Source organism: Xiphophorus hellerii, chromosome 11, assembly GCF_003331165.1.
Source record: "Xiphophorus hellerii strain 12219 chromosome 11, Xiphophorus_hellerii-4.1, whole genome shotgun sequence".
NCBI lineage: Eukaryota > Metazoa > Chordata > Actinopteri > Cyprinodontiformes > Poeciliidae > Xiphophorus > Xiphophorus hellerii.
Window position 1 is genome coordinate 18,221,287 of NC_045682.1, and position 25,068 is coordinate 18,246,354.

At 40.8% G+C, this 25,068-nt stretch overlaps 1 protein-coding gene across 2 annotated transcripts in view; it reads right to left on the reverse strand.

Annotated features, from left to right (window-relative positions):
• Positions 1–25,068, reverse strand: part of fam222ba (family with sequence similarity 222 member Ba) — a 51,041-nt gene that overhangs the window by 15,662 nt on the left and 10,311 nt on the right. The gene's annotated exons all lie outside the window — the stretch shown is intronic.

Here is a 25,068-nt window from a genome sequence, read left to right on the forward strand (position 1 = left end):
CTGTGATAGTATTCTATACTGTACACCAGGGACAAAATAAAAAATAAGTTAACATATAACCAACTTATATTTTTGAAAGTCTTTCTCAGAGCTCAATGGTCAAGGAAAGTTACAAAAAAATCTCTAATAAATATTCTCGCAAATACAAATAATTTTGGAAATTCTAACTGACTTAAAACACGAGAAACTTGGTCTGATTTCACTTCAGACAGTGAGAAAAAAATGTGTATGTGTCTTTATTATCTTCAAATATCTAGTTTCAACTACAAATAAAGCTTTCCAAATTTAGACTGAAACCTAAAAAACACCTACTTTGAAATTCAAGCATTTATGAGAATTTCAAGCCTCCATACAAACCCTAAACCATCTCCATCATGAAACACTGTGGGTGGCAGCATCATGAAATGGCGATACCTTTGTTCAAAAAGGAAGCTGCTGAAAAGATGAATGGAGCTTAATGCAGAGCAACACTGAAAGACTGAGACTTATCCACAAGTAGCCAGGTCTGCATTCAAACACACATTTCCTCCACGTTGTTTTAAAAATACTGCAAGTAGGGGGCAGTGTAGAACAACGCTAAAACATGTCAGCCAATCAGATTGCTTCGGAACAACCAAACTTCCTGTTAGTAATTAAACACGACGCTCAAATGTGTGGACAGATACTTTTAAATAGTGTACTAGAATCTAAAGTTACTAAAAACACCATGTCTATTGGGAATTGTGTTAAAACATACATGTTAATATATTGGCGCATTATTTGTTTCAGACTGAAATGCGCAAGATCGTAAAAATCAGTTTTCTTATGCACACGCTAACACAAATACGGAGTTTTCTTATGTCTCCACTGTTTTTAGTGATACGACAAAGAGATTTTATGTGGATGAAAGGCCAACACGCATAAAAATGAATTTGTTTTCCCAGATATCCAGCTACGTGTGGACTAGGCCTAAGGCGAAGGCTTCTGTTCCAACAACCTGAAACATAAGGGTGGGTGATGTGTCAATATGAGATCATTAATGGTAAGGAAGTGTCTGGCAAAAAGCACAGAGACAGTGGGATCCTGTAAAAGGCAGATTCTATGTGTTTAGATTTCATTTTTAGGATCGGAAAACGTTTGCATTTGCTTGAGAGAATATTTCTGAAAGACCTGGTGGGTCTCCAGAACTAAAAGAGACCTTTGTTTTAGGGACATAAAAGCAGTGGAGTTAATGTCAGGAAAATAAAGAAGGACAGCTGCAGCTCCTATAAATGTCAGCCACGTCGTACAATAACTCGGTACGAGAAGGAAGGGGAATAGTTAGCCATGCTCCACTTGGCTTGCCGCTGTATTCCAAACACAACAGATGCTTGCTTAATCAGCACCGGGAGAACAGTCAGGGAGCAAATTAAGTCTACAGAGTCCGTGCCCTCCCCGTTAGCTGTGTGGCATCAGAGGAGAGCGGCAAGTGTGCGCAGACAAAAAGCTTCTATGAGAGAGGCAATTACCAACAAAACAACCTTGGCATGCCTGCCTGCCGCAGGGTGATGGCTTAAAAGTGTCTTCCCACCCGCAGGGAGGATAGACAAGAGGAGGAAAGAGTGACAAAGCCGGAGAGAAAGGTGGCAAGACTGAAAGACGGGTGGCTCTAAAAGAAAAAAAAACAAAACAGGAGCTCAAAAAGGTCAGGATGACAGCTCATTTAAATCCTCCCAGTGAGAGAAGAAAAACAAGGCTTAATGAAGCTGCCAGTAGTACACAGATACCTGAGGGCGTTGCACCTCGGGGTGCAGCAGGGGCACAGTGGCAAAGGGGAGGCAGGGAGAAAATGGTGGGTGGTTAGCAGTGGGTGGCGGAGCTGCTGTCTTCAGACGGATCTGGGAGCCTTGGAGGTGCTGCGTCACCTTCTCCGTTCCCCTGATCCTCCGCCGCTCCAGCCTGGACGGCCATATGGCGGCGATCCCTGCCCTCGATACGGCGTGTCACCATGCATTACCTCTAATTGGCCTGATATGTTATTCTTTTTTCCCCCCTCCGGCCTTGGAAGGGTTTTTAGGTACACGGAGCCTTGATGTCAGCAGGCAGGATTTCCAGCACTCGTTTATCAGGTTGCCAAGATTTCGCACAAAGATAACAGCAATCTCTCTGACAACAGGCAGATTCAAGGGTGGAGGAGAGCGGAGTATCAGACGGATCAGAGTCTGTTTTTCAAAGCTTCCAGAAGCGAAAAGAGAAACAAACAAAAAAAAACAAAACAGTGTCACACAGCAGAAATGATGCGGGGACGGAACACAAAATGGTAGCGTCCCTACTGACAATCCGAGGAAAAAAACGCGTTTATCGTATCGTTTATCATTTATCGTGAAATTTTGATTTAATGTCTCAAAATATTTCTAACAGTATGGTCACAAATTTAATTTTTTGCTATTTCCGCTATTGTTTGTTCCACGACAGCATCAACAAACAGTAAATTAAAAAATATGATTAAATGCAGCAACTCTGTGCAGCTTAGTGATATTAATCACTCTTTTTAATTAAGTGGCATCCTGAGGAAATCTATTTCTAATGGGAGTTAGGGGTGAGCAATACTCAACTCTAATTATGATATTTTAATATTGTATTGTAACTGTCTGTGTGTCACAGCAATTACAACCCCACAAACACAAATACTACTCTTAAAAACATTCCTCTTTATAATGTGCTAATTCAGAACACCAGCCACATAAAGAAGTGAGATTTTTATCATTAAACTGAACATATTTACTGATTTTAGTCACTTTTTTTTAGATGTATTGCTATTTATTGACACTTTGATTGAAAAAAGAAAACAGGTGAGAAAATGCAAAAAAATAAATAAATAAATAATCCCGACAATATGGACAGTTTGTTTGGTTTTTAAACATTAATTGGAAATTATCGTGACAATGATGAATCAGAACCATTATCGTGAGAATCTTATCATTATAAATAATAAACATGATAAATGCCCTCCCTGAATGGGAATATTTTCAAGAACTGCATTTATGTTTGTGGTCTATGAATGTTGCGAAATGGAGTCACAGCCACACAGTTACAAATAAAAAATGTATAAATCTGCCTTTTTTAAAAAAAAAAATCACAATCTTCATTGTAATCACAATAGGCACCACAAAATATCGTGATAAAATTCTACGTTCATATCGACAACAAGTACACACACACATCAACACATTCCAGGCAGAAAAAAAAACAAACCCCATACATGCAGCAGACTGCCCCCCATGCCCTCCTGCTGCCCCACAGCGCCCCTGAATGTCAGAAAACGGTGCGGCGGGGAGCGCAGCGGCAAAGGTCAGTCTATGGTAATGCCTGAGCTGACTCTGGGCTTTACGGCGCAGAGGCAGGGGGAGATGAAACCCGACAGACAGCAGCCTCCCGTCCGCCGTGACATCAAATCCAGCAGCACACACACACTGAACGCAGGCACTTCCGACAAAGCCACAAACCCCTGCGGAGGCTTTTTAGCGCCGCCGGCTATTTCTCTGTGAAGCTGCTGGTCGACTTGACCCGACAATCAAATCCAGACGGGAACTCTGCTAGTTATAAACAGCTGACTCTGAGTCCTAATTGGTTTTAGCTAACAGGTATTCAGCTCGGTGTCCTGGTGGCTTTGTGATAGAGAGTCAAGCCCCCACCTGGCATGAGAAGAAACAGAGCTGGGTGTGTGGAGACGCAGCAGGGCCAGCTGGGCAGGCCTGTGGAGTTAAGCCAGGCGGCTCATACTATCAACCTCGCGCAGACAGACACCAGGGGGCTCTGAAAATATTACTCGGGTCCCCACGCCCCCCTGTGACTCGGCAAGCCTCCGCCAGCTACTTATAGAGCTGTAATAAAACTGTGTGAATAACTGTGGAGCTTCTATTATAGACAAATAAAAGCGAGCAGACGAAAGCAGGACTTGAGCAAGTGATGCGCATGGCTTGTGTCATGTGTCAAATTGCTCCCATAAAAGCTGACCTATATTTTCTTTTCATTCCTCGGAGGGGAAGGGAAACAAGACAGCCAGCCGAAAGTGGGGAAAAAAATAGAATAGGAAGAGGATCAGGAGAGATGGAGACCATTGAGGTGGATTACGGCAGTCACTCCCATACTGGGCCTCCAAAGTATTCACACCCCGTTAAAAGTTACAACCACAAGCTCTATTTTATTGTGTTATTTATGATACATAATCAAAAAGTCGTCTATAAGTGTGAAGTGGAAGGAAAATTAAATGGTTTAGTTAAGGATGCACGATATTATCATCATCGGCTGATATTAGCTTTAAAATTTTCTATCGGACTTCGGCCTTTCCGTCAAAATAACTTAAAAATATATGACTAACCAGCGACAATGGTGCCTGCAGCACAGCACAATGTCAAACTTGCACTGTTTGAATGTTGTCATTGTCTTAGAGAGAACAGATGTCATGAATAAATTTGACATTAAACATAATACGAGTTGAAAGTGTTACATAATTTTCAGCCTCCTTTTTAATATTTGTATTTGGCAGCAAGCTAAATTGACAAAGATAATACAGTATTTAAAGCCAGAAAGTTTCAGGAAGTAGGTACAAGAAAAGAATATTGCTATTGGTATCAGTCATCGGCTAAATGAGTTTTACTATATCGGCATATCTTATATCGGAAAAAATCTAATATCCTGCATGCTTAGGTAAATTATTTTGTAATAAAACAATTAGGGATGTACCGATGGGAAAATTTGGGCCTATACCGATATCCGATATTAATATTTCTATAATGGTACATAACCGATATTACATATTTCACAATCCTGTTGACACTGCTGACTTTACCACCGCTTCTCTACTTCAGTTGAGCATCCCACAATCCTTTGCACCTCTTCCCCTCCCCTTCCTGAAACAAACAGCAAATAAATATCAGACAATATCAGCCAATTTTTTATCGGACCAATACCAACATGTTAAAAAATAACTAATACCGATGTTGGTGCTGATATATCGTGCATCCCTATATAAAAAAATTGCTCAAATTTCTGTTTGTCTTTCACAAAAAACTGCAATAAAAGCAACATTTGTGATGGTAACTTTATAAAATCTTCTCCATCAGATACTAAAACCACAGAGAAGAAAATTAAGAATTGCAAAAGGCAAATCATTTGTTAAAATCTCCCCAAACAGTAATGAATGGGGTCTGTAAAAGAGAAATCAGCTTATTAGAGGAAGATAAATAATATTAGCAAAGGAAGAAAAAAAACGATAGGAGGCAAATTAGGTGGGAACACGTTTGTTTGCTGTTTGAATGTTATTTTTTTCTTTACCAATTATTAGAAAAGGCAATTAGAAGAAGCCAGTCAGCACACTGCACATGACTTGTGCTCATGGCTAAAGGAGAGGAGAGTGGAAGAGTGGAGGAGAAAGCAAGCTGCTGTTATTTTAATTGCATGTTTACCCCCAGGTTATGGGTCTGAAATAGAGCCAAGAAAGGAAAAAAAAAAACAAAGTATGTAGCTGCCGACATTCAGAGCAACTTCACCGTGTTGATTCTCTCAGGGACAGAGGGAGTGAAATTACTTTTCTTTGCGAGGCGAGTCTCTGAATAGGAGATAAAGAAGAAAAAAGGAGCACAAAGATGAGAACGGCTTTTTACCGTTGAATACCGAGCCAGAGTAGTTTGTCAAAAAGAAATGGTTGAGGGAAGGGAGGGTTCGCCTTGGCTGTCTTGAGGACTCTAGGAAAGAAAATAATTGTTTGTTAAGACCTTCATTACGCTATTAGGCTTTAGACCGTGAGATTGAGAAGGATTTCTGCTGCTTTGCAGAGGATTGTAACCAAGTTACAGCGGGTCATCATTTCACACAATGCATATTGATGACATCCAGTTTGGGGGCAGCCCATTGGGGCTTTTTCAGGCGGGAGATACCCCCTCATCACCCTACGGTGATGGATTAGCAGAGAATATTTAAAAACAAGACGACCAGCAGAGTTGGGTTACAATGTTACAATATGGCGAAGTGCATTTTCTGCTCAGACACTCTTACTTCGATAGTCCTAAACAAAATCCAACCAGGCCAATCAATCACACTCAGAAATCAGCCAATGTCAGAGTCCAAGTGGGGTGTTACATAAAGTCTGAATGCTGCTGTTCTGTGAAACCCTCCAAGGTTTGTTAGAGAGAATTAGTGAAGACGAAGAAACGCAACACAGATCACAAACATATCTGTGGATCATTTTCAAGTTTAGGCCATAAAATAAAATCCCAACATCTCAATAGGCACAGCTCAGTCCAGCTAAAAATGGAAAACGTACAAGTGCCAACCTCCCAAAACACAGAGGACACAACAAACAAAGAAAAGGTCAGACCAAAACTCAACTTTCTGGCAAACATCCAAAAACGTTGTGTGGTGGAAAACTAGCTACACATCAAAGATGTTGACAAGTTATTTCTCCCATGTCCAAGTCAAGTCTCTTGTTACTGATATGAAGCATTGTGTCCTCAGAAATAGGTCACATCCTCCGCCAATAACGCTGCACTGATGGGAAACCAAAGCCAATTTTGATTGGCTTTAATTAATGTTAATCTAAAAGTAAATAAAAGCCTAAAATCCTCACTGCTCCATGAATAAAAAGGCATCTAAAACCTGTTAGAAACAACTAGAGACTTGAGACTGGGAAAGTTCGCCTTCCAGCAGGACAATGACGTCAAGCTTACCGCCAGGAATACTTTAAATGAAAGCATATTCATTTACTAGAATGGCCTAGTAAAAGTCCAGACCTAAATATGGTCAACATTCTATAGCAACTTTACACTCTCCATCCAATCTACAGCAATATGAGCAAAAACTGTCAGTCTCTATATGTGCAAAGTGGTAGAGCTATACCGCCGAAACACTTGCAGCTGCATTTGCAATGAAACGTGACTCTACAAAGTATTGTGAATTTGAAAAAGTTCAAGTGGTATAGATACTTTTTTGCGAGGCACTGTAGCGCCTTAATTGAGAGTCAGAAAAATGGTGGTTTCTTGTGTGTCAGGGATAAAACTGTCAAGCAGCGAAACTGCTGCGGTAGTGTGGGAGAGAAGGAAGACAGCTACAGGAAAGCGCTCCTCCATGGAGGGAGGGGAGTTGGTGAGCGAGCTGGGGAGACGGTGTGAACGCTTCGTAACTGACTGATGAAAAACTGACAGTTCCCAGAGGTGAGGTAGTGGATATGGAGCGGAAAGAGACAGCGTGCCCCTGGAATACCGCACAGTTCGACGCCGGAGCAGCAGCAGCGGCGTCTTTTTGCATACGCGGCGGCGTCACACATGGAAAGCTGCTTGGAAGCCATGAGACTTCTTATCAAACTGACCTCATCCCTCCCCTGCTTTATTTGGATCACCAGCTCAGATCCTCGTGTATGATGACCGAGTTTCCTCGCAGTGGAAAAGATGACTGGAATGATAGCGAGGTGAGCTGATGAGAGGATGAGGCAATGCGTTTTCTGGGCTGGCCTGGCTAGCTCTACCACATGGTCATTACCAGTCTACCACATCGGCAGTGAAGATGTCCCTTCTTCAGCCTGCGGTTGACTTCCTAGCAGCCACTTAAGGCGGCCTTGCTTCCTAAAGAGTCCCGCAAACATGGAAGGTAGCGCTAAGTGTACTCAGTCATGCCGAGGCCAGCCAAGGTCAGGTGGACGGGCAGGGAGCGTTGGCGGTGCCATGAATGCCAAGCGGCCGGGGCCCCCAGACTGCACCGACTGACAGACGTGTTTACACCTGACAGAAAACGCCGTGTGCGCCGGCTGCCAAAACAGAGGCGATCCAGAGCGTGGGGTGCCAGCTTAGTTATTTATTTATCCGCTGCAAATCCACGGAGAGCAGAAGCCGGGCATGTCTCTGTGAGGAAAAAGCCAACCTACTCTGAGACTTGACAGACTTCGACTATCTTAGAGAGGAAAGAAAAAGAAATGAATAAAAAAAAAAAGAAAAAAGAAACGGCTCTTGTGAAGCAACATTAGAAGATTGGGGTTTGATTTTAACGCATTTCACAACGAGTTCTGATTAATTACAGTCCTTCAATTTAATAAGCTGTTCTACAATCATTCATGATAAGATTAAGATTGGGGGAGGAGGGTCGGTCTTCATTAAAGCTGATGACAGCTCAATGCAAACAGCTGGAGACCGGAGGTGCACAGTGGAAGTAGATGCTGAGGATGTCATTCGTTTTCCAGCTGAACAATCAGAAACCAACAGATGGAAGAAATGTAAAACCCGACCTGAAGAATGAAAATCAGAGCAGATCAAACATATTAGGACAGCTTGTGGAGACGTTCATGGTAATCTGGCCCTCCGATCGTACACTCGGAGCCAGCGCTCATACATATGCGAGAGACACTGCGCCTTTCATCTCCTCGCTGGTGCCACAGCATCTGTGTTATCTTTATAGATCCTCACATCACACCAGACAACAATGTGCCGAGTCATATTAAGATCTGTCAAAAGCCAGACTGGTGGGTTTGGTACAAGACTGGAAAACCACCGTGAGACTTTTTTTTTTTTATTCTCCATGATCTGATCCTGTAAAAGTACGTACAGTTCAATTCAAAAACACTTTATCCATGAGGGAAAATAAATGTTGGTAACTCATAGTATCCAAGTATCTTTAAAAGCTTGTTGTGGATGCCGACGCTGTGAGAAAGAAGGATATACAGTAGCAGTCAGTCTCTCAACAACTCTAAATAAGCCTCTGACTGAAGACCTACTGTATGGCAGTCTCATGGATTATGTGATTGTTGCGGCACCAGCATATTTACGCTCGTGGTGCGTTTGAAGATGGCGTGGAAAATCACGTCACCACATCTTAACGACTGAAAAAAAAAAGTGCGGGAGACAGGGAGCATGAGAGAAGCAGAGAACATCCCAAATGTGAGAAAATCCTACAGCACATCTTAAAACGGTTCCAACAAAGAAAGCTAAATGTGGTACCAGCAACCTTTTCAGCATGAAAATGTTCTTCTTAGGTCTTCTAACGAGCCATCATTGGATCCAGGTGCGTTAAACCAGGGAGAGAACTAAAACATGCAGGATGAAGGCTCTCGAGGACCGACTTTGGGCACCCCTGGTAGCAGCACACATGCTTCTCCGTGGCTGTAAGCTGTTTACTACTAGCTGCTGGGGGAGTGGCTCTGCCTCACCCCGTAGTGATCGACTCCTTGCAGCTGCGCAGCGCCGCCATTCCCCTGCTTGGATCTCTGATTAGCTGCCTCTCAAACTGCCAGGATCTCATCGTATTCTCAGTCTCTGATACTCTTTGTCAGTTGCTAATAAGAATAATCGATCCGCCATCGTCATCATGGCAAGCCTTACTAGACTGCGGCTGCGGGTTTCCCCTCTTCGTTTTCCAGCTCAAAACAGAGCGCCACTGCATGCTGTGTTCATTCTTCAGGAAATCCTTTATATACAGAACAGAAACCACTAAAATAAAAACCAATTACGAAGTGGATGCCACCAGTCGCACCGATATCCAAACTTTGCATTAATTTCGCAATCTCACTGCTTTTGCCGCTACTCCGTTCCGCTTCTCTTTCACGCTTACTTGCGCAACTTTACTTTGTTTCTTAGCAACAAAATACAGCCCATCGTTATTTATTTTACAAAGGAATCTAATGTTGAGTTTTGTTTTTTACGTTTGAAAGCTCATTTCCTGTCACATAACCGGAAAAGCCGGTTTTTGACATTTCTCCGACATTCGGAAAAATATGGTTTACTTATTTTAGCATAACTCCGGTTTTACTTGGAATATTAGCACAATTTAAAAACTGGTGTGTAGTTTATAATTTGCACTTTAAGCACAAGTTGAAAGCGAGACTGGGGGAGGCGGAGTCTTGCTGCTACGCCGTCACAAACCAGACATGTTAAAAAGACAGTATAAGCCTATGGACCCCTATGGTTTAACGTATTGATAGTGGATGAAAAATCGATACCTTCCGAGGATGGAAAAAAATAAATATCGTAGAATTAATATAATTATACAGCCCTATTTTTTCGTGCAGGTTTGACTTTCAAGAGACGTCATGAAACGATAAAATGGAAGACGACCAAGGAGGTTGGTCAAAATTCAGCCTAGATTGAGTGATTAGGAAATTCAAAACTGTTAAGGTGACTGGTCAGATTTGTACTTAGAAAGACGGGCAGAGAGACGTGGATGCGACCCTTGCCCTTTATGATCGATGGAAGAGATGGTTTGAACTTTTCCTGCTCTTTGGTCCTGCCCTGCATCCATGAAGCCTCCTTTAATACTCCTCTGGGATTCGGTGCTGTAATTATGCATCATAATAACTGTTCAAAAGTGCAAAAATACAAATATTGGTACCAAATATTCAGTGCCTCAGAAAGAAGCAATGAAGTCTAATCAAATCAAAGCTAACATAAGAGAGTTACTCCAACATGCTGCCACCGTTCTAGATCACCTGACTCCAAATCACCTGCCATGGGAGCTGAGACAGGTGGTTTATCAAGTTGCGTGTCTTGTGTGATTACTCGGACAAACTGCAGAGTGACGATTTAAGCAAGATGAGGAAACCTAAAGCAAGCAGACAATCAGGACCTGCTGATTACATTCTGAAAGCGACACAACACATTGCAAAAGTATTCCTACCCCTTGACCTCTTCCACGTTTCGCCACGTTACAACCAGAAGCTTCAATGCATGTCATCGGGCTTTTATGAGATAAACTGGCACAAAGCAGGACTTAATTGAGGAGGAAACAAAATTAAATCCAACATAAAACAGAGAATTAGAAGAACATCGCAAACCACAGAAGACAATGTCAAATAACACGTGTGGTGTTTCTTTACGAGCTAAGATTGAGCAACACAGACTATAAAAAGGTTTAAAAGCAGATGTCTGAGCTCCTTCTCACTACTCACTGTAAGTGAGGCATGCTTTTTCCCCCTGCTTAGTGGGAAATAACTCAATGTGCTTCAAGCTAAAGTGAGGTAGTATTGTTCCAGCTGGCGGAAAAAAAAGGGGGGGGTGATGAAGATGGAGTGGTTTGATTTCATTTGTTAGCAGGTGCATCCATTTTGTGTTCTTCCCTATACCCATCTCGCCTCTCTCAGTCAAAGCGCTTATCAGGAACTCGACACCCCGGCGACAAATTGAGCCTGCGATTAAAGGGAGAAAGAGGGGCGCTTTGTTAAGTGCTGCTGATTGGGATCCCAGGCTGGCCCCGCACATGTGAGACGTGTGTTTGTGCATGCATGTATGTATGCCTGGTACGGAGCCAGGAGCCGAGCCGAAACCGCCTCCTCCCCTCCCATTTTCCAGGTGTTCCCACGGCTTACGTTTCTGCTCAGAGTACTCCGCAAACAAGTCCAAATCAATGCAGCTGTTCGTCTGAGTCAGTCGCCCGCATGCGTAGGGAACCATACAAGCCCCGAGTTCACATAAACAGGAAAAATTAACCTCCTCTGGCATTTCCAGTGCATTCCTATCGACACGTACGCTGTGTTTAGCAGAGGGGGGGAAAGTGGAGGCTCTTTGTTTGTCCCATTCAGACCCATATTATTGACCCAGCATTAACCAGCCCTGGCCTGTTTGCAAGCATTGGGCTGATTTAAGGTTAGGGGGGGTGGAGCAGCTCTTCTAGGCAGAACTGTGCAGCACCGACTCACAAATCATCCTAAAAGGGTTTAACACACACACACACAAAAAAACCCTCCAGTGTTATATAGGCATTTTGTGAAAGATTTATTTACCGGGTCATTTAACTGGTGACCTTTGATTTATTGAGTATAAATCAAAGCTTCATGATCAGACATTTCTGGAAAGAAATATGCAATGTAATGCCAAAAAGAAAAATATATATGAATTTGTTACAAAACATCTGTGGAGTAAGAACTTCAGTGATTTTCTAAGTGTCTCATCTGTGAACACCAACCTCTAGAATGAAACATTCTGTCATGTAAAGAGTCATTTTATCTAGGGCTGAATCGATTAATTGGATCCATTGTGATCAATCAATTATTGAAATAATCGTCAACTCATTTAGTAATCGATTCTTAGCTTTAGCATAACGACTCTGGAAAAGGTCATTTGCATTTGCATATTTGGCGCAGTAATTAACCCAAAACGGTGCAAAAATATATAAATTTGCATTCAAGATAAAGATAAAAACCTTTGTCTATAAATATTTTCTACCCAAATATGCAATAAAATGTTTATTTTTTTATTTAAAAATGGAATTTAATTACTTCGTATATATTTTTGTGTATATCCAATATTGTATTAAAAAAAAGTTTAAGTGGTGAAAAGAAAAATCTGCAGAATGTGGCAAAAAATTGTATCCAATTATTCTGATGATTAATTGCTTAATCACTTACTAAAATAATCATTAGTTGCAGTCCTAATAATCAAACACAGAGGTTCACCTCTTGAACACAGATTACTGAGATTTAGATCTGGTACTAACCCATATCTTCTTCCTAATGAAAAGCCACAATCTACGCTTATCACCTTAGCCATGTCTCACATTTCTAACTGCTGAACACCCTGTTCTTCACTTATTTGAGGAGGGTCAGAAGAGCATAAGGCCTGTTGAGCTGCAACTGAGTGCAAACCTTCTATAAAAACATCATAAAGTGTACATTCAAATTTATTTAAACATTGGTACTAAATTTTTCCTTCACACTAACCACAGTATGATGCTGCCACCTGCAAGTTTAGCCACAAGGAAGACGTTTCAGGGTGATTCAGTCGTAGTTTTCCCCTTTAACTACTGACTCAGGGTGGTGTAAAAACCAGGGAATGTACAACCTTTTAGCTGTTTGTTACTAAAACACAGCTGAAAACCGTGATTGCAGTAACGTTCATAGTTCAGGTTTCTCATTGCAGACGGGTGTAGCAGTGTGTGTTGCAGTGGTTCTGGAGGAGCCTCTGACAGAAAGCATTCACTTGTTGAGCTACTGAAGATGATGATGCTCAGGGTTGTCCATAATGTTATCGAGTTTATGAAGCATCCTCCTTTGCACCCCCAGCTTTAGATTCTCAAGAAACTTTTTTTTATCCATTTCACCTCACAGATACAAAATCCCAATAAAATAACATTAAAGGTCACGACTTTAATGTGGGAAAGTTCAAAGGCGTGAACATTTTTGCGAGGCATGGTAAATGTTCAGCTCAGTATAAAAGTAGCTATAAATAAACTCCGCACATATATATGTGGCAAGCTCAGCTGCTTCCACAGCAGCCAGACCTTCAACGCGACCAAACGAACATCCGCGTATCTGCAGAGCAGACAAGGAGAAGAGAAGACTCCTGCTCCACTGCAGGGAGGACAGTATGCCATGTGCTCCTTTTGCCCCTGGCGATACACAAGACATGTGCGGTCGACCTTTGGTCTACTGCATACATGTGAACACCTCTCCGCCCCCAGCTCTTTCCTCAGCAGACAAGAGCCCAGAGGGGGGCTGGACAGAACGGTGACTCTGTGGAGAATCGGGCAAACACGAGGCTCGGCACAGCAAACATCTCATCTCTGTGACTGCATGGGAACATCTGGCCCTCACAGGCTCAAAGGGCCGTCCGTCTGTCTAAAATGTGAGCCTACACACAAGGCCGGTGTATCAGGGGGTTGTCATGGCACCAGTTTTTTTTTTTTTTTACTCCTACACAGGTACTGGTCGGTTTACAAAAACAGTCTCTGCAATATCAGAACAAGTAAGTAAGTAAGCAAGCGGCTGAGCAAGCGAACAAGGAGTGATTTACCAGCTTTACAAGCCAAACCAGAGAAAAACTTAATGTTTATCTATTGCAGCAAAACTGTGGTAAACAGAACAAATATTTAGATTTAGAAAAATCTAACATGGATCAGCAGCTATAATGTGAAAGTCTTGAATGTTGAAGGGCAAGAAAATGGAAACTGAGAAAATGTTCACAGCTGTGTTATTAGACATGGACCACAAGAGATTCCCCCTGTATGAGAAACTTGAGGAAAAATACAATGGTGTTAAGGTACACACACACACACACACTCTAGCAAATAATATCACCTACTGGTGCTGAAATATGATACAAGCTGATCAACTGATCCAGGTCAGTCTTAGTGCGTTAAATCCAAGAAATTACAAAAATCTGCAGTGAGTACAAGGACAGGGCTAGAGAAGAAGATGGTGAAATGTCTGAATTGTAGGCCTGATATAACTCTAATAAAAAATTACTATCATATCTCACTATGTATTTCAAACAATAACAATTGTAGGAGACTTAATATCCAGTAGTTAGTTTATATAATCACATTAATGAAAATCAATGATAAATTATTAAGTATTTAGGTTCATTCTGACAAGTGGATCTTTTTTTGTTTAAATATTTCTGCCATTATTAGCTACTTTGTTTATGTCAGTCAAATATGATGTGAATAAACTTCTAAATATGGACCTAATTGTGTTTATTTAGCCGTAGAAAAGAAAAAGAAAGCATATTTTAAGCACACAGTCAGTTGTGCTACCATATACATGAACTGACTGTTTATGAAGAAGTTCAAAACCATCTTCGGAAATGTTTAGGAAATTCGAAAGTTGTGTTGTCCTGTGTGGCTCCCAGTATTTCACATATATTTTTTAAATTATGTAGTACAATTAGGTTGCACATGATTTCTGCGATAGTTGCCAAAATGAGTAGACATGTCAATAATATGATTTATCTAGCGTGTAGACACTGATGAATTTTTAAACTCATTAAGGCGTCAATACCCGTTTCTGGCCTGCACCCCCGAGACGCGTCATACAAATAATAGAGTTAACCCAGCTGAGGAAAACTGTTTATTTTCTCTTTGATTTCTCTGCTGCCCGCTCTTGCTTCATAGCTGTTTATACGGATCTCCGGTGTCTGTCCAATGATTCAAGACTGATGAGGCTTGCTCAAAGGTCTATGCCATTGAACACAGCATTAATGCACCCAGCAGCAAATTTTTGCTATCGACCCCGGTTCCCTGCAATAAGGACAGAGCCATCAATCAGGCTGTGATAGCTGACACCAGACACGGGCTGATGAAGTAGGGGACTTTGGAGCTAATGATAAATGGATCTCTCAGATATGGTCACACTATACTATGACAGTCTATAGAGAACACTTGACCTTTAACAAAATCCTCAGCCACTTTTTGCAAGTGCTGTGCCATGCACAAAACAAAAACTAAAACTACAAATATGCAGGCAGCTGCTGCGGTTGAGAAAGTGCGAGTATTGTGTGAGAACTCCAGGGTCCAGCTGAGGGTCTCGGCCTCCTCTCTGTAAGATCTGCTCCAGGCTGGCCCAGACCTCCCCGTTTCTCACACCAAAGCTCTGGGAGTGACCGTCAGCAGGCCTGCGAGTCCTGCTAATTGGGGTCTTAACTGAGCGCAGCAATCCACTCCCCACTCACAGTGAACTGAAGGGCAGCTGGGGCAGAGAGAGAGAAAGAGAGAGCGATGGCGATAGCAAGAGAGTCTTCTGCTGAGTGGTAAACAGACTGCACTTCAGAACTCAATTTGGAGAATTAAACTTCAAGGTTCTGGTGCTAGAAAATGTTCAATATGTATGATATGAAGCCATTCTTCGTCTGACAACGAAACATACACTTAGCCTCAATATTATTTATACCGACAGAAGATTTGGTTTCAAGTAAGCTTTTAATTTTACCAACATATTTCTTCTGACTCGAAGAAATTTGAACATTTTGAGCGGACCAATCAAAGTTTGGGCTTGAATATGACTAGAGTGATGGAAACCTGAAATACTTAAGAGATGGAAAAATCATGAAAACGGCCAAAGGAAACCTGCAAAAAGCTGTTCATCAAAAATGGGAAACATCTGATTAGTATTGTGACATTACAGACTTTTCTATCGATTGAGAGGAGCATAATTTTCTTTTAGACATGCCAGTTTTTTGTAATGAAAATTATTTTTGATCAAAAACTTTTTATAACGTTTCAGACTAGACTGTGTAACAATATCATTTAAGTGTATAAAGTATGCTGCGCTTCAATTGATCATGTAATTGGGCAAATTGGAATTACAACGATAAATTTGCTTAACGGAAACAAAAATTCTTTGATAAGTTTTTGCGGTATTATGAGGTAGTCTTTCGGTTGTATTGAAAGTATTGTATTTTGCAAAACTGCAGTTAAAATACCATTTGCATCATACGAGTCACAAGATGAACAACTGGATGTTTCTACTGGCGGAAAAGACAAAGAAGATGACAGGAAGTGGTAGGAAGACGATGAAGCAACATGTTTATTGATGACCAATTGTGTGAAAACAAATTGTGTGATTTTAATTGTGTTTCTTATTTAATTGAAACACTGCATTTGCAAAATTGTCTTTTTTCGACATTAGCAGAACATGAACAAAGTTTTTGCACATTTCTAATGGAAACACAGCTGCTGTGACACAATACTGATATAGTAGGTCCAATTAATAAAAATGCAAAACACATGATTGCATGACTATAGAGAGGCATGCTTCTTAAACTACAAAAACTATATAAAAAAGGAATGAAAGGACGAGAATGTGGACGATATTACATTCAAGAAAAAAAATGGAAACATGCAAGATCAGAATTTAAGGGTTTCTTTTATCTTTGGCTTTTGTATATCTTTACCTATTGATAACAACGTTGCCCAATTCTGTTTCTCTTTAGATGGTATAAAAGAAGAACAGGCTGACATAAACAGAACAATCAGTAAAAATCATTAAGAGAGCGCTATCTTTATGCAAAATACATGAGAAATGTGTTTAAAAGCTCAAATGATGTAGTTTAGCGGAGAATCCTCACCTTGAAAATACAATTCAGTAAATTAGAATATGCTTAGGCTCATTTGTTAGATTAAAAATAGCATTTGAAAATAACCGTTAAGCAGGAATTAAAAATACTTTTCATTAAGCCCACATTTCTGTTTTACTTTTTATTGGTCTCGTAATTATTTTAACCTTAAACTTTTTCCATCAGATTTAAGCACATGATCATCATACTGAACAGAAAACAAGTGAAAACAACATTTCACTTAGTGAACTGAGTAACTGAAATGACTGAACTTTTCAATAATATTCCTGTTTACCGAATATGGCAGTTATTGAACGAAGCAGATTCAGAAAAATCAATCCACAATCCAAAAGGATTTCAATTTACAAAATCAGGTTGTCTACTAACTGAAATTAACCAACGAAATGCCCAAAAAATATCAAGTTTGATAAATATTTCAGCAGCATTGAGCTCAACATTAGGTGCATCAGAAACTTGAATTTACAGCAGAAGTGATTGTGTTTTTCCCTGCTGATACGAGTCTTGAAGTCTGGAGTTCTAGCAGACAAAGCAGCTCAGAGGTCAGGCTCGATGTCCGGCCTGTTTCTGCAGTTTGTCTTCAGGGTCAGAGGTCACAGAGGTAGCTAGAGCTGCATGCTAGGAAGATTTTTACTGCTCCAGCAGGAAGGGAAGGATACTCTCTCATCACAGTGCAGGACAAGAACCGGGAAAGGCTTACCTCTGCAATTTTCAGGGTGGAGTGGCCGACAGCCGATTCTCATTGTTGCTTGGCAACGTGTTGATTTTTACTTTCCGAAAAGGTCGTCGTCCCTTAGTTTCTAAGAAAAACAGAATCTAATACTGTATATCCAGTCTCCATGCTTAATTAGCATCTGCAAGCAACTTTATGTCTTCTTCGAAACAAGGACTGTCAACTCACATTACAGGCTTTATCGCCATCTACAGGATGGAGTGTGAATAGATGAGACAACAAATTATTTTCATGGCATCTCAAACTCTTAAGAAGCCTAAATCTGATGATTCTTCAGTTTGTAACGGTGTCTGCCTCGGAAGAGCAATCCCCCTAAGATTTTTAAGGTTCTTATTTTTTGCAGTCAAAATCACTGATTTTGTGGTGTTCCTTTAGAAATATTTGCATGAAATTTTCTTCATTAAACCATTTTTTAAAAAAAACATTATATAGAAGAAACAAAGAAGAGTAAATTGAACTGAATTGTGCACCCGCTTGTGCGTAATCAAAGGTTTTATGAGTCTGATGTGGATCTGGAAGCGTGCTCTGCTGCGACACTGGAAGCTTTTGAAATCAGGGAACATTTCTTCAACTGAAGAGATCAGAAGTTTTTGAGAACGAGTGGCGGCGGGAGGAAATCCTGCTCCTTCTGTCCACAATTCTTCAACGCAACGTCAACTCATGGATAGTGAGATGCATTAAGTCAAGGTCAGAGAGGAAACTCCACTGGGAATTTTCTTTTGATTGATTTAGCCATCTGTACTTTGTGCGTAAAGTTGAAAATCTCTGCACTCGACAATCAGGTGTGTGAATCGTAATCGGTCAAAATGACAAATGGCAGTGAGATTTTTCCGTCACCGTTTTAAAAAGCCACTGTTTATGTCAAAGTCATAAAATATTCAGCTAACCCAAACCGTAAGTAGAAGCAGGAAATACAGTCACTCACAGGTTAGCATTTATTTAAACTCAATATTTTTGATCATTTTTAGCAAAAACTTTGCAATGAAATATTTATATAATAATATAAAAAATGCAGGAATTTGTTGATTTTGCGTTAAATTCCTCGACTGCAGAATCACCAAAACATAGACTGAAAGAGCGGTGTGTGACTAGCTGCGTTCCCATTACAAATGCGCACAAATCTTTTATCTATATTCTGCTAATGTCGATAAAACACATTTTGTAACTGCGATGTTTCCATTACATGAGAAATAAAATTAAAATCACGCGTGAATAAACTTGTTCATCCAATAAGTAATTAAAACCCTGACAGTAAGAAATATATAAAGAGTTACACAAGATTACATTCATAATTGAACCTTGTCGCCAGCTCTCCACAATCAGAGGAGACGCTGACGTCTTATTCAGGTGTAGAAGCGACAAGCCCCTTATATTTGAGAGTGTCTACTGCGGTGTTTAGGGGAAATGTATTCTGCAATTTCACAGAAGAGTTATGGATTCAACACGCTAGAATGACAACATTTTATGAGCTGTGTGATCCTGTGAGAGCTCTGGTGGAGCCAGCTTCACAAAAACAGAAACAAATCATCATCCTCCTGCTAGTTCCTGTCGTCCTCTTCTTGGTTTTTGCCAGTAGTAACATCCGGTTGTTGATCGCGTGACTCGTGCGATGTGAAAAAACGTCTCCATTGCAGTTCGGCAAAATACATCTATTTTGATACAGCTGAAAAACCACGTCATCCCAAATCAAACATCTTTTCGAAATTGCCCTGTTTCCATTAAGCAAATTTCTTTTCATAATTTCAAAAGATTAATAGGTCCAAAAGGTCACGAGCTGCTTGTTACAACATTACTGGAAGCAAATGTTTCAAAGTGATGCAAAGATAAGTTACATTTTTCAGTGCACATTCAGGCAACAACTAATCAATAAATTAAACCTAGCACACTTTCAGGAGTTTTTATCTCAAGGCCAATAGGGTCAATATTCAGCAAGCAGAAAAGTGGATAAAGCGGCAGCAGAGCAGGCTCAGGCCGGCTGCAGCTGTGCACTTTGCCAACACATCACCCTCATCATATCAGGGCCACTTCCTATATGAATGATCACAACTCGCTTAAAGACGGAGGGGAGAGAAAATGTGCAGGAAGTCATCCTGTAAAAACAAGATACAGAGATCCTTTCTGCATGGGAAAGAGTCATCGAGCTGCTTTATTTTTGTTAGGGCAAAAGACTCTTTCTGGAGGAATAGGAGAGCATACAGTGAACATGGTTACCATTTGAAAGTGGGCTTGTGATAGATCCAGTGAATGAGACTTTGAGCGGGAAGGGCCATGAATAGAAAAGTCTGCATTTAATTTGCTAATCCATCATTCCAATTGTACACTGTAACAAAGGGAAAGGAGAGTGGTGGGCCATTCAGAGGCAATGGAGCATGCGAAGGGGTGCGTGTGTGGTTCTCCTCGGAGCCGAGGAGGCCGCGGCCCCTTGGCCCTAAAAGCCCAGGCAGCTCTGGGGAGAATGGGCTCTGATGAGCTCAACGGAAGCAGGACTAATCCCTCCATGTCTAAAGAATTGTTTAACTATGTTTGACTGATTAACCCAAACCCCTCGATTCCACTTACAATCTATTTGTTCAATCAAGTCCCCTGCACTCATCGTGGTGCAGAGTGTGGGTGGTGATGGCAGGCGAGCGAGCGAGAGCAAGATGGAAAGAAACAAAAGGGGGCAGCCAAACAATCCATTTCATGGAAGAATACAAAAGTCAAAAGGACAGCTTTTTTCTCTCTTTTTTTGTTCCATTTGCAATTGTCAAAATGCACGCTGCACAGGCGTTTCTGTGAACCAGCTGTTGCTAACTTTTCAAAAGGTCACAGAAATCTTCCCAGAGGAGAGTTCAAGCATAAAGCCTGCAGTGAGTTAGCGCAGAGCACCGCCATGCTGCTTTTTCACCACGTTCAGGCGAAGAAAAGAGAACATTTAAAGACACTGTCCCTCGAGTGGAAAGGAGGTTGTCAGGAAGATTAACCCAGCTTCCTTTTATAGCCTCTGACAAGAGGTTAAATCACACATTACACTGCCTGAAATGTCTCCCAGTAATTAGATCAAGAATATTACTCTCTCCTCGTCCCCATCGCAGACTGCAGCTGATCAAAGCCTAATGATGGTGTCAGTGCCATTGGCTGTGCTGGCAGGGTAAATCTCCCCATCGGGGATGGCAATCTGTCAGGGCAGCGAGCCCTGCTAAACAGCACAGGACGTGAATACAATGGCGCTTGACGCAAAGTGGACTAAATGAACCACATCCTCCACCAACAAGCAATCCATCAGCTCTGCATCATTAAAATTCATCGCTTTGTTTTGAGTCCACGCCGGCGTGTTTACACGTACGCAGTCGGCGGGGTCGTACGCGGCGAGCGAGACAAGTCGGTGACATGTGCGGGCTTCCTCCACCGAGGAAAGTGAACCTCACAAGCCCGTTTCCTAGCGCCGGAGCGGATCCAGGCAGCACCTGGTCTCTGGACGGGGCCAGGAGGCTACTGGCTATTAATTACAGTCGGCGAACATGCAGAGAGAGCAAACTAGAGCTGAAACAATTGATTAATCGTGGTTAGTTGATTAATTGAAGTAATCGCCAACTAATTTATTAACTGGTTAATGGTTGACTAGTACAGACTCAAAAAAAAAAAGGTAATTTGCTGGAAGAGCATCATATCCAGACCATTGATGAAGTCAAAATTCTACTAAAAATATTTACGTTTTCCATTAAAGATAAAAATGAAAGCACTTCTTTGTCTGTAAAAATGTTTCTATGCAGACATCCTGTAGTTTGAGGCTCAAATTCTGTCAATAATAATATTTATCTTTTGCACCTCTGTGTTGATGTGAAGTCACACAGAAAAGTTTTTCACTTATTGACATCATAAATATTTTTTTAGCTGCAGATACATCCCTAAAGGAATGCTCTGTTGTGGTATTTTAGGCAAAAAAAAATCTAATTTAACAAAAAGAATTGGATTATTTGTTTATTTGCAGTTATTCACTAATTTCTAATACTGTATAAAAAAGATTTGAGTGGTTAAATGAAATTTCTGCCAATTTTTTAACACGATTAATCGTCTGACTAATATAATCGTTTTACTAAAATAATCGTTAGTCGCAGCACTAAAGCAAACCCTTGGAGCGAAATTGCGGCGAGACGGATGCCTCTCTCTCACATCAATGCAATCTGCCTCAGGTCTTTCTTTACGAATACTTGGGAGCAGCTCTTTCATATTGGAAACCCAGCCTCCACTATCTCTGCCATATTTTACTGATGCTACACTACTGCAGGGTACAATCTCCAACTAATGTAAAATGGATGTGTGCCTTCATGATAAAAGTTGACATTTTCCTTTCCTAATCCACCTCCTCCTTTGTAAATAACCTCGCTGTTTTTTTCTTTTTTAATGTGTGTGCATGAACACATAATGGTCAATGTCATTATTTGCTCTCGAAACTCAATGGTGGCAAACAAAAGCAGGAAATGGCGAGAGATATGCCAATCACTCAGCGCTGAAAGATGTCTGACAAAAAGAGGCCCTCGAAACATGACGGCTTTTCTTTGCATCATCCATTCGCAGCGGTACCTGGCTCCCGAGAAAGAGGCCGGCCTCCCCCGAACAACAGAGTCCTCAAAGACAAATGACCCTGATCTTAACCCCTTACAGGTGGCGCAGCTCTAACACAGCGGGCCCGAAGAGAAAAGCACTGTTTTCAGAGCAGTTCTCGGAGATCATTTGGAAAAGCACAAAGACACCTACATACCAGGGAAGTATGTTTTCGCTGAAAGGCAAATCCTCTTGAGCGCATGAGTAGATCTTAGTGTGGACTACAAGCACCTGGTCAAGAGGAAGGCAGAGTCGTAATGGTACGTTTTTGTAGCAGCTACTGCTGTTCGAGCGTCATCAGCAAGGCAAACAAAGCAGAAAACAAAAGCAGGCATATAGAATAATGTATCTATTCCTCAAACAAACTGTACTGATTAAAAACAAGATGTGAGAATTTGTTATTTCTTCATGACTATAGAACTAAAGAAAACATATTTCTTTATGCAAGTAGTGTCCAGATTAAGTTCATTTTAAAGTGACTTGCAGTCATACAATTATCTAAAAACACAGAAAAAAGTTAGCTCTAGGAAATCCATTTTATTACGTTTCTCCAAATTCCACTTTTTCCATTCTTATTTTTCTGAATTTCTCTTTTCCATTAACTATATTCATTAGGCCAAGGAGTGTGGTGTGAATGAAAACAAGTCAACAAATCAATAGCCAATTACTGTTAATCATGTTTCACAAATAAGTGAACATTGAATGATTTTAAAGAACTCAAACATTATGTCCAAAACAGAGAATCTCGTGTTTTTCCACATATTAAATCAGAGGAAATCTCCTTTAAAGATATTTTAGAGTTTAGGTCAACTTCAAAAAGTCTCACAAAGAAACCTGCAAACTTTCATGATGATCACCGACCCTCCGTTCATTTTTATTCCCAGAAATCTCTAGAGCATGTCAGTGTTTTTGAGTGTAGCTTTTACCAAAAATGAGAGGAACTGCAGTATAGCCTTTCTTACCTGCCAATATCAACAAATTCTAAAAAAAATTCCACGTTTTATTATGGATTTCTTTTTCCGCGACGCAAAACATAATAGGAACCGACATGCTAACATCAATGTGATCATTAAGATAAACTGAATAAATCAATGGAAGAACTGGAAAGAAAAGTGCAATCATGCAGTAAATACATCCATAGCACTTATAGAGTGGCAAGTTGTGTAGAGTACAACTTGCCAAAAGTATCTGGGGATATCTAAGCACCGTTCAGAGCAGGTCATATGACAGACAGGACAACAGCGGCAGGAGTGAATATGCTTTCCATTTCACTATGAAAGGGTGAGAAAAACTTTAACTGTTATTGGGAAATGGATTTGTTACATCAGCAAAACAATATAAGCAGACGACATCACAGTTACAATTACATAAATAACTTTTAAGATGGCTAGCTAGGACAAAAATCACAAACATAACCACGATCCTTGGAAATCGATAGAAACCTCCACAGCAATGATAATAACACCAGTGCTCAAACGATTAATCGAGATGACTCGATTATAGAAATAATCAATCATTATGTGGAGTATAAATACTGAAAAAAAATGAAATTTTCTGATTAAACAAACTTATTCAGAGCAGTAAGCCAATCTACATAATACATAGCAGGGTTTCCCCCATAAAAATCGCTAAGCCGATGCTGGGGGCGCGAGGTCAGTTATCCAGCCGGCCATCGTGTTTGGAGTAAAAAATGTTTGAAGTGGACAGGAAATTTTAAAAAAAATCACTTGATAGTTATCAAATGATATTTGATCATTTCAATTACGGGTTATTGGAAGACTGGAAGATTAATACCTAAACACCAAATATAAAATCTTTAAAAAAGGCAATCATTAAAAAACAAAAAAAAAAAAAAAAAAAACAATGCTTAGCCTGGTGGGGGCATGAAAAAGCCTGGTGGCCCACCAGGCTTATGATACACTGGGGGAAAACCTGCATATACATTTAAGGTAGAAACACTTTTGTCTATAAATGTGTTTTGGGTAAAACTACTCAACTCGTAAAGTTTTTGCTTCAGATTCACTAAAGAATTGCTATCTTATTGAATTTTAGGCAATAAAATTTAATGTATGTATGCAAAAAGGCTGAAGTGGTTAAATGGAAAATCTGTAGAAAGCTCCAATTTTTTCATCTCATTAATCACCAGAATAATCGGTTACTAAAATAACTGTTAGTTTCATCCCTAAATAATACATTGTATTTATATCGATGCATAAAAGCCTTTTGCAAAGAAATATGACTTTGTTTAATTGTTCCTCTATTGAGTCAAACTGCACAGCTCAACTCTGTGATTACAGCCAACATCCCCCTGCAGAGTGGCAACTGCATCTCTGCACATTCCAGGAAAGGCAGCCAGCTGAAGGCAGCAAATACACCAGAGAGGAAGAGATATAAACAACGTAAGCTAGTTTGAAAGCTGCAACGATGTTTACTGTCTCACCGAGCGCACTTCATCCCCGCTGCTTTCACAGCAGCGACGGTGTTTCAGCTCGCAGTACGGAGGGGGTTGGAGGGGCTTGCTGATGCCACCGGTCTGCGCACAGAGGGCTCAGTCACAGGCTGGGGAGGTTGTTTGGACAATGTGGGAGTCAGACACACTGCCTGTCTGGAATAACGATTCAGTTCAGCTGCTACAAAACACCCTCTGGTTCCTGAGGAAGTTTCATAGAAGAAGGAAAAAATAATAATAAAGCACAGTGCATGTTTTGCGGGCACAGCAGCTGAAAACCTCAGAAGAATTTCTGCCTTGTTTGCGTTGGTACGTTGCTATCAGAGAGCGAGGCCTGCATTTGCCTCCAACAGGCACTGAATGACATGCCAGAGATTAGCCTCTGAAGGTCACAGTCCTAGTCTATCCTTTCAGCCGCTTTTCACAACAGAACCCCGGGCCCTTTTGAACAACAGGAAGAATGTCATCTGGTTACTTTTCAAGGCACGGAGATACCATTCACAGCGGCCAACAATGGCTGC